Source organism: Artemia sp. Qi Xiang Cuo, chromosome 1, assembly GCF_049724085.1.
Source record: "Artemia sp. Qi Xiang Cuo chromosome 1, ASM4972408v1, whole genome shotgun sequence".
Classification (NCBI taxonomy): domain Eukaryota; kingdom Metazoa; phylum Arthropoda; class Branchiopoda; order Anostraca; family Artemiidae; genus Artemia; species Artemia sp. Qi Xiang Cuo.
This window is the reverse complement of record NC_142794.1, coordinates 28,442,714-28,453,104: the sequence shown is the minus strand read 5'-3', so window position 1 is coordinate 28,453,104 and position 10,391 is coordinate 28,442,714. Positions and strand designations below refer to the sequence as shown.

Genomic DNA, 10,391 nt, shown 5'->3' with positions numbered 1-10,391 from the left:
TGCCAAACATGGCAAGTAATCCTTTATTATTTACGGTGGCCCATTTGTAATACATCGCTTCTACCTTGGAGCTTACCTGTGAATTTAACCTGGCTTACTCTTTTGATTGTGGGCTGTGCTTCCCCGTTCCAGGCTGCTCTGATGTTTCTTATTGATCGTCTCTTTTGCTAAAAGAGAGAAGAGTGGACTCTAACTCTGGCAGTCAGTTTCAGACTGTTCCACAAGAAAGGGACTAGAAGTGAGCTGTTCTCAGCATGTGAGGTAAGGTCACTTCTTCTATAAGTTTACTGAAGAACAAAACAGCTGAAAATATCATGGATTTCTGACAAAAGTTATTGGCTATGTGGCCTGAACGATTTGGCAACCCGTTGTAAAGGCAAAAGCTAATTTCGCTTTACGTAATATATTTGGTAGAAATTTGCTGGTGTACTTGGGTTCTAATTTCATTTAATTTAATACATTTTATTTGTTATTATTTGCTATTTTTGTTGCCATTGTTTAGCAGTATTCACTGGTTAGCTTTGCTTTTGGTATGTTGCTGATTATTTTTTTTAGTGTTTTGATTGCTAGAAAAAATATTGATTGAGATTGGCTTTGCTTATAAACACGTCAACGGACGTATTTTAATTATAACTATTATCTAGTTTTTATTGAAATAGCTGACTGAAATGTAAATTTTGTATGAGAGTGGGAAACACCTATCAGTAAAGAATTTGACCTCCCTGAGCTTTAAGAAAAAAGGTCAACTCTAGACGATATTTCGACGGATTTTTTTTTTATTAAAAATTGATTTCTCCAGGACATCTTTTTATATACAATGCCAATGCCAACCTTTTATATACAATGAAAACCACTATCTTGTACACATTAAAACAATCTAGAAAGGTGTTAACCAATCGATGCATTATAGCAGTTATAGAGGCATTATCTAGATTTTGATAGGAAGCAAATTGAACTGGCGGATCCAAAGGGCCGGGCAGACCCCAGCCCACAAGATTTTTTAGCGCCCTCATTCATTGTTTATTTTATGTTATTCCCTATTTTTTTAAAATAAATTTGTCAATTTGGTCAATTATGTCGCCCTTTTCACATTGGCCCCCCAAGATTTTGCTTATTGGTGGCCTTATCACATACCCCTCCCCCCCCCAAGATTTTGCTTTAGATCCAGCCCTGATAAATTACTCGGCATGATGATGCTTACTAGACTTAGAGAGGCTGTAGATAAATTCTAAGAGAAAAATAGAGTTGTTTTATGAAAGGGAAAAGCTGCATTGACCTAACTCCAAAACATAGATCTATAGGCCCGTTCTTTTGCACTAAGATCTTACTTCTAAGATCTCACATCTTTTTGCAAAGACATCCGTTCTTTTAACTCATCTTTGTTCTAAGATCTTACAGCTCACGGATGTTAGCAAAAAGTGTGAAGACCGCCACTGTTCTGCCATATAAAACAATGATGAGAGAACTTTGATGATATTGTCATCATTGTTCTTAGACTGCTGATCAGAGCAGAATGATGATAGACGTTTGCAAAAGAACGCTATAAGATGTAAGATCTTAGTGCTAAAATTTCACTTTCAAGCGTTCTTTGTCAAAAGATGTAAGATCTTATCACAAAGATGAGTAAAAAAACTGCCCTTATATTGATAAATTTGTTAGTTCTCAAACCTCTTAGTCGTGACCTATACAGACTACATGTATTTGATTCAGCTGATTGAAAAGTAATTTTGAGGGTCCTATCCTTGCATTATAAACTGGATAAGTACTATAAAATAATTAATGTTATGAATGAGAGTGATATTGCAACAGTTAGGATAGGAAGTGGGGTAAGTAGTTGTGGTGGTGTAGAATCAGGAAGTTAGCAGGGTTGAGTTTGATCCACCTGTATATGGATTGTCCTAAGGAGCTACGAGAGAATATAGTATTCAGCGAGAACGCAATATTATCCTAGTCTTGGATAGTGGGCGTGATTTTAGCATACTTGATACAAATATTAGCAAAATGAATGAGCTTGTGGGATCTTCAGGGCTCGTCGTGTGAATTTAAGGATGCAAATTAAGGTTGAGAGAACTAAATCGTTTAAATTAGGATTTAACCTGGGCCACAAAGTAATTTTCAACACTGATAAAATTGACCAAGTTGATAGCTTCACTTACCTTGCTAGCGTTATAAATAGGAAAGATGGATGTGCTGACAATGTAAAAATTGGAATATCCAGCACAGAGGGTGTTTCTTCGCAGTTGGAAAAAACTTTATAGCAATACAGAGCTTTTTTGTATTATTTGTTTTGTTGTTGTTGTTTTTTTCGTTTGCACTTGTATGTCTGTCATTTGTTTGTTTTTTTACATCCATTTACTCTTGCTTATTTAGTCTTGATTTGTTCGTGCAAATAATAATATGTCTTTCTTTGTTTTGTTTTTGCTTATTTGCTTTTTTTCTCATTTATAACCCCTATTGTGACATCATGTCTTCTTTAATAAGAAAAAAAAATCTATTAATTCATTTATCTTAGAAGGAATAACAGTGACAGTTCTCTAGTATGCGTCTGAAACGTGGTCGCTTTGAATATTTTACGGGAAAAGGCAGATGTTTTCATGAGGAATTGTTAAAGGGGAGGGTACTTGTGTGATCACCACCCTACCTAATATTCTTCTAATATGTTTTTCTGACGCTCAATCCTAATGAAACATACCTAAGCATTATAAAATAATAATGTAATACTTTAGAAGCAAATTTTGGCTACATATATGCACATTAGGGAGGGGGGGTAAAATATAGCGGATCTGTGTGCCTAATTTGTTCTGTACAATTGTTTTGCATATTAAGTAGTAAAAATTGTTTTCTAGCTTCAAACTGTCCAATACTTTACCCCCCTCCCCCTAATGTGAAAATGTATAGCCCAAATTATATATTTTCCATCCATTCTGTCACTTCACTTAGTCTTGTCTCGCGCTAAGCTGAAGTAAACTAACAAAAAAACCGGATCTGCAATGCGTTAATGAATGAACAACTAGAGCGGTAGGGCGTAGATCATACTAGTACCAAGGGGTGTCTTAGGTACCACATATCAAATAATATAAGCTATAAAAAGTAGGGTTCCATAAAAAACTGAAGAATACGAAGACCAGAGAAAGAATTCAAACACATTTATAAAGACTAAAAAAACTGCTTTAAGAACTACTTGAATACGTATTTAAATATTTATTCTGAAACATGTTTACAGCGTTGCCTGTGGCAAAAAAAACTTTTAAACCCATCACCTCAATTTCACTGCTTTCAGGCAAGAAAAAATAAAAATTAAGACAAAAAAAATTAAGAAACGAAAATGAGGGTAATCTTAAACCTCTAGAAAAAAAAAACACTAAAAAACAAAGCCGATATTTCGGTAGAGATCTCCGCCAAGCCGTCTTCAGTGCTTTGTCGAACATCATGTATACCAAGTGGGATTTCAGAATGGGTTTATAAAAAAAAAGAAAAAACTATATTGTTTGACTTCCCTGTCAAGGCCTAAAATGAAAATGGTGGGTTATGTGTTTACGCATGGATTATGATAAGTTGTCAAAAATCGTGCTTTTTGGCATCTGGGTTTAAACATAAAGTAAGACAACCTTGGAGGGGGGGGAGGGGGTTATGAAAAAAAAGGTTCAAAGGTAGTGTGAACTTCGTAAAGGCAATTAAGTAGTGAAGCTCTAGATACAGTTGGCATGAAAAGAAATCTGTGAAAGCTTAGCTCTCCTAACACGACTTAGTTCTGCAAGAGCTGTAAGATAGTATTTTATTTATTAAGCCAAAATAATTAGAAAATTTTTCTTTTGGCTATGATATAAAAATCTTTCGATGGCTAGGTCCTATCCTACGGATGATGAATGAAAAGTTACCAAAAATCCTGCTTTTCGGCAATCCAACTGGGGGTAAACGAAAAGCAAGGCATCCTTGGACAAATTAAAATGAGATCAAAACATAAATTAAATAAAAAAAAAATTAAATGAGAAAAAAAAATTAAATGAGATCAAAACAAACCAAAACATAAAAAAATATGAACTTCCCAGGATGAATTTAATAATATGACTATAAAAATAGTGGAAATGAGAGGGAGGGTGGAAAAGTTTTGTTAGCCACAGGCAATGTTGTAAAACTGTTTCAATACAAGTATTTAAATACGTTTTTAAGGAGTTCTTAGAGTATTCAGAAAAATGCTCGTTTTCATTTTTTTTAAGTATCTTTCAATTCCTTTTAAACATCTTTTAAGGCATCCAAATATGAAAAAGACTTCTAAATAACGTGAAATTCTTCATTTAAAACAGTATTCCCTTAGCTGAAATGAACATCTTGGGGTAAAAACCTTGGAGTCAAGAAATTTTAAAATGCGCAATGGGGGAGGTGCATGGATTAGGCCTGGAAAATTTAATTTTGAAGCTTGCAACCGATAAAGTTCTTTCAGGTGCTGGACTTAGTTTGACAGGGGATAATGTTGTAGATAAAAATTACTTGCGCCAGAACTGGGGAGAAAGTTTATGAGAATGACGTAACTGCTAAAGCAAAGCTGTTGTAATATATCAATTAAGTTGTTTTCAATTCCAACATCTTTATTGAAAAACTAACACAAACTACATCCCTGCAAATTGCCAGGGCATATAGAACGAATCCTATTCACCACAGAAGCGGTTTAAAAGGACCTGACAACAACGGCATATGCCCTGGTGCCATTATCAGTACAATTTATGAACCACTAATTTCTTTAGATGCAATAAAAAATAATAAAAGACAAAAAATACCAAAATTATAGTTTAAATTCTAGTTCACTGGTTTTAAAACCAACCAAATTAATCTATAAAATTCTGAATAGAAAACAACTCATTTTTATAAATGAATAGAAAAATCCTTTTAAATTCATTGAGGCTATTTTTAATATCCTCACCTAACAAGTTACATACTTCAGCCAAAATTTAAACCTCCTATCCAACCTTAATCAAAGCGCTAGCACATATTTGATTGTCGACTTTATACCATGGGAATGACCATCATTGATTTATGTGAACCTCTAAAGGGAGCAGACTTACTATAAAAGGGGGAAGACTTACCATCGGTACAATTATATGTGAAAACACCAGTAAAAAAAATTCAATAACAATAAAAAAAAAAAAAAAATTCTCTGCAAGTAAAATGCTGGCTTATTCGAAACACAATTAATATAAAAAAGATAATAAAATATATTGAGTGTTTAGGTGTATAAATACTGAGATAATTTTTTCAGGGTAATTAGATAATAAATGTTTTTTCCAGAAAAAACTTGTAAACAATTGAAATATATTTTTCGTCGAGTATTTGGTATTCATATTCAATTACCATTTTCAAGCATCTTTTACAACGCTGGCCGCAGTTGGAATGGAACTGCGCTGAGTTGTAATGTAAGACTCCACAATATTTTGTTTTCTAAGCTGGATCACAATCAATTTACACCGAATCCAAATTTACTTTAAACCAAAACAAATATAAAACAAAACGCATCTTGAAAACACTATAAGGAAGGAAATTTAGCGGAACACACAAGGCATGTACATGAGGATTGTCATATGCAGTCCATATAAAATGAACGTTTATGACAGACAGTAATGTGCATGTAAAACCTTTATTTAAGTATATTTGATACTATATGAAATATACGTTACATAAATAGTACTGCCTTTCTTTATGCCACCTGCCACTTGGGGAGGGGGATCGACCCTCTTAAAGAGTAGTTTTGGCCTAAACATCCCAATATCTCTTAAGATATCCATCAGGTCAATATAGGGAAGAGGGAATTTAACACATGATGGAGTATCCTCTCATTGAAGAAATATTTGAAGTTGAATGGGTAGATTATATTAGTGTGCTTACCTTAGCTATAAATGGGATAGGAGGTATTTTCCTGTCAAAAATTAAGATTTGAAAAAGAACCTCTTTTTTCTTGAAAAAATTAAAAAATTAAGACATAAAATTGATCTTTACCATTTCCCAACCGAGATTTTTCAGCGTCGCACATTTCTTGAAGTAGATTCTATTGATCTTATACTCGTTGATAAGAGACAAGACTCGTCAAATGCCTTTATTAAAAAACTTTTTCCACAAAATATGTTTTTCAAAGAAAAGTAAAGAACTTCATTAAACCAAAAATGAGCAAAAATTAAATCAAATAATCTACCATGTGTGAAACTACCAAAAATCAGTATCGATAAATAAATGCAACCCAAAACGAACAGAAAAAATACAATAAATAACCGAGTCAAACTCAAAACGAGCAGAAATTACCATGAGTAGGACTCAAAACCCCTGTGCCTTCTCAAGGCCAGAACATAATTTGCACTTTACTAAAAAAAATATATATGTTTTTACTTTTATAACTTTAATAAATCAAATAATATTAACATTTTGATTAATAAATATCAGTATATGTATATTAATCTGACAATGCACATTCATTTCTATTTTTTTCAGTAAAGTACAAATTACGTTCTGGCCTTGGGAAGGCATAGGGGTTTTAAGCCCTTCTCATATTAATTTGTGCTCGTTTTGAGTTTGACACGGTTATTTATTGTAATTTCTGTTCGTCTTGGGTTTCATTTATTTATCGATGCTGGACAACATTAAAACTTAAAACGAACAGAAATTATTGCATATATGAGCGGGGGTTCCCCTTCTTAACACCTCGCTCTTCATGTTAAAGTTCTTAGTGCTTTATAAAAGCTTCTTATTGTTCTATTCAAACAACTCTCGTGTTTCAGAAGTCTTTCTTAAAGAATTGGGACAAAAACTACAGTTTTAGCGTACAGAGTGAGGTATTAAGAAAGGGTCAAGCCCCCCCATATGCGCAATAATTTATATGCGCAATATGTTACTCCTTATTTTCAGTTGATAAAAACTTGTCTTTTTATTTAATTTCTGATTGTTTTCTAAACAATGCCGTGAAATTCGAGTCCCCTTCGACGGAAATACCCTCTAGACAACTCAATCCGGGTGAAAATTTACCCCAGACAATTACCATTAACCTCTCCAAATGTAAAATTGAGTCGGCAAAGAGAAAGTTGGACGAATAAATAGAATTTCGTATAGGAATTCTGGCAAATTACCCCAGCGTAAATTTTCCCTTGAAAACTTCCCCCCTGGAAACATCCTTCCCAAAGGAAAGTTCTCTAATACATTGAATCTGATGGTGTGATTTTCATAAGTACTTCTTGAATTTTAGGGGGTGTACCCCCATTATTCGATAACCAGAAGAATTATCTCAAGCTGGAAGCCTTGGATGGGTAAAACTAAACTTAATGAATATTATATTTTTGGAATCAGCATAATAATCCGATTCTTTTGTTAAATTAAATAAAAAAAACAAGTTTTTTAAACTGAAATTAAGGAGCGACATTAAAACTTAAAACGAACAGAAATTATTCCGTACATGAAAGGGGCTGTCCCCTCCTCAACGCCTCGCTCTTTATTCCGTATATGAAAGGGGCTGTCCCTCCTCAACGCCTCGCTCTTTACGCTAAAGTTTGACTGTCTCACAATTTTTTTTTAAAACAATAAAAAACTTTAGCGTAAAGAGCGAGGCGTTGAGGAGGGGACAGCCCCTTTCATATACGGAATAAAGAGCGAGGCGTTGAGGAGGGGACAGCCCCTTTCATGTACGGAATAATTTCTGTTCGTTTTAAGTTTTAATGTCGCTCCTTACTTTCAGTTTAAAAAACTTGTTTTTTTTATTTAATTTCTGATCGTTTTTTAGTTAATGCAGCTTTTATTTGCATAAAAATTTTACTTTTCTTTTGCTAAATGAATGTCTTTACAAATTAACTTACGTAACTAACTTCTATATTCGTATATTTTTCTTCTGGCAAAAATTCAAAGTTGCAGATTTTTGCAGATATGAGCTTGAAACCTATGTAATAGGGTTTTCTGATACGCTGAATCTGACGTTGTGATTTTCATTAAAATTCTTCCACTTGTAGGGGATGTTTCCCCCTCTTTAAAAAATCGAGTAAATTTCCTCAGGCTTGTTGCCTTTGATGAGTAATACTAAACTTAATAAAATTTATATATTTAGAATCAGCATTATAAACACATTCTTTTGATACATTTATTGACATCAAAATTCCGTTTTTAAAAGTTTCGATTACTATTGAGCCGTATCGCTTGTTTTTTTATTGTTTTTTTTTATTACGTATATGTTATTACGTATATGAGGGGGTTCTGCCCTTAGTCAATACCAAGCTCTTTACGTTAAAAGTTAAAAAAAATTTGATTCACAAACCCCTGAATCACAAAGGCCGTTTAATTAGAATAGATAGCTCTTTTGAAAGCACTAAAAAAAAACTGTAGCTTAAAGAGCGAGGTATTGACTTGGAGGAGAACCCCCTCACATACGTTATAATTTCTGTTCGTTTTAAGTTCTAATATTCCTTCTTACATTTCAGTTGAAAAAACTTGGTTTTTTTTTATTTAATTTCTGATCGTTTTTTAAATAATGCTTGGAAATCCGGCGCCCCCTTCATAGAAATGTCCCTTACCCCAAAGAAACATCCTCCACGGAAATATTCTCCAGAGTAACTCCCTCCTCTAGCCCCCCTCCAGAAAAAATCCTTCCTGAAAATGGTTGTATACTTCCCAATAACCAATAAATAATGCTGGCAAGTCCGGCGCCCCCTTCATGGCGATTTCCCTTCCCCCATGAAAACTTCCTTCATGAACAGATCCTCCAACCTAACCCCCGACCCACCCTTCCCTCCCACTAGCAGAAAAAAAACCTCCTGTAAACTTCTGTATACTTCCCAATAACCAATACTATATGTTAACATTGGGTAAAGTTCATATCTTTTAGCCCTCCCTCTGGGTACTTCGGGGGATTAAGTCATCCCAAAAGACATATTTATCATATTTTCGACCATGCTGAACAAAATGGCTATCTCAAAATTTTGATCGAGTGACTTTGGTAAAACAATAAGCGTGGGAGGGGGCCTAGTTGCCCTATATTTTTTTTTGGTCACTTAAAAAGGGCACTAGAACTTTTAATTTTCATTCCAATGAGCCCTACCACGATATTCTAGGACCACTGGGTCGATACGATCACCCCTGGGGAAAACAAAAAAAAAAAACAAAAAAACAAACAAATACACACGCATCCGTGATCTTTCTTCTGGCAAAAAATGCAAAATTCCACATTTTTGTAGATAGGAGCTTGAAACCTCTACAGTAGGGTTCTCTGATACACTGAATATGATGGTGTTATTTTCATTAAGATTCTATAACTTTTAGGGGGTCTTTCCCCCTTTTTTTTGATAATCAGCCAAATTTTCTCAGGCGCGTAACTTTTGATGGTTAGCTCTAAACTTGATGAAAGTTATATATTTGAAATCAGCATTGAAATTTGATTCTTTTGATATATCTATTGGCATCAAAAACCCGTTTTCTAGAGTTTCGGTTACCATTGAGCCGGGTCGCTCCTTACTTACAGTTCGTTACCACGAACTGTTTGATCTATTGATATCAAAATTCTATCTTTAGAGTTTCGGTTATTATTGAGCCACGATGCTCCTTATTTACAGTTTGTTACCACGAATCACTGTTTGATCCCAATGAGTTTTTTATGTGTGACACATAGTTGTGCCCTATTAAACTGATGTTATTTCCATTCGAACTAGGGAAATTTAGTTTTTGGCCTAAACGGGGAGGAAATGTTGCGGCACAAATTTAATGGGCTACAAGGGGATACCCTCCACACAGGGTATCCTGTGTGGATCCAGGGTATCCTCCAACACAGTGGTTTCCTCTCGTTGTAAAACAGGTTATTGTTTAGTCTATTATTTTTTGTTGTAAACAAGTTAAGACGATAGATTTTGAATTGAAGAACAAGCTTATTCACGGGAAAGTAAAGAGTAACGTTTCTTACAACAGAATTTAACCCAAATATTTGTGGGGTTGATGTCCATCCCATAGTCTTCAACTGTTTACGCTATATTCTAACTTTTGCTGTAAACTATTCAAATTCATTAGAATGCAACGAATACATCCAATCGATAGCCATAAGTATTTTACTTACCTTTATTAGTCTTAAACATTTAGACTGCGGTTTAAAATTTGTGTATCATTGTTCAAGACTGTGTCCATATTAGATCAACTTCACTTAAATTCACGTGTATAAATAAATGTGCACTTTTGAAAATGTATATTGTATTCTTTAAAGCACAAGATACTCTTTTACACGATGGGCTTAGGAGGCTGTAGTCCCTATTGAAGGAAGTCCCTATCCGTCTGTTTCTAGTTTTAGCTCCAACTTTCATATTATTCATCTTCTTTGTACAAACAACATCAATGTGAATGTTTCTCTAAATCCGCCAGCCTAAAGCTTTCTCTTTTTCTGAATCATC

At 34.2% G+C, this 10,391-nt stretch overlaps 1 protein-coding gene across 1 annotated transcript in view; it reads left to right on the top strand.

Annotated features, from left to right (window-relative positions):
• Positions 1 to 228: 228 nt before the first annotated feature.
• Positions 229 to 10,391, top strand: part of LOC148956173 (coiled-coil domain-containing protein AGAP005037) — a 398,884-nt gene continuing 388,721 nt past the window's right edge. Inside the window, exon 1 of the mRNA XM_089089607.1 lies at positions 229 to 261. The gene's annotated coding sequence lies outside the window, so the exon portion shown is untranslated. The remainder of the gene's footprint in view (positions 262 to 10,391) is intronic.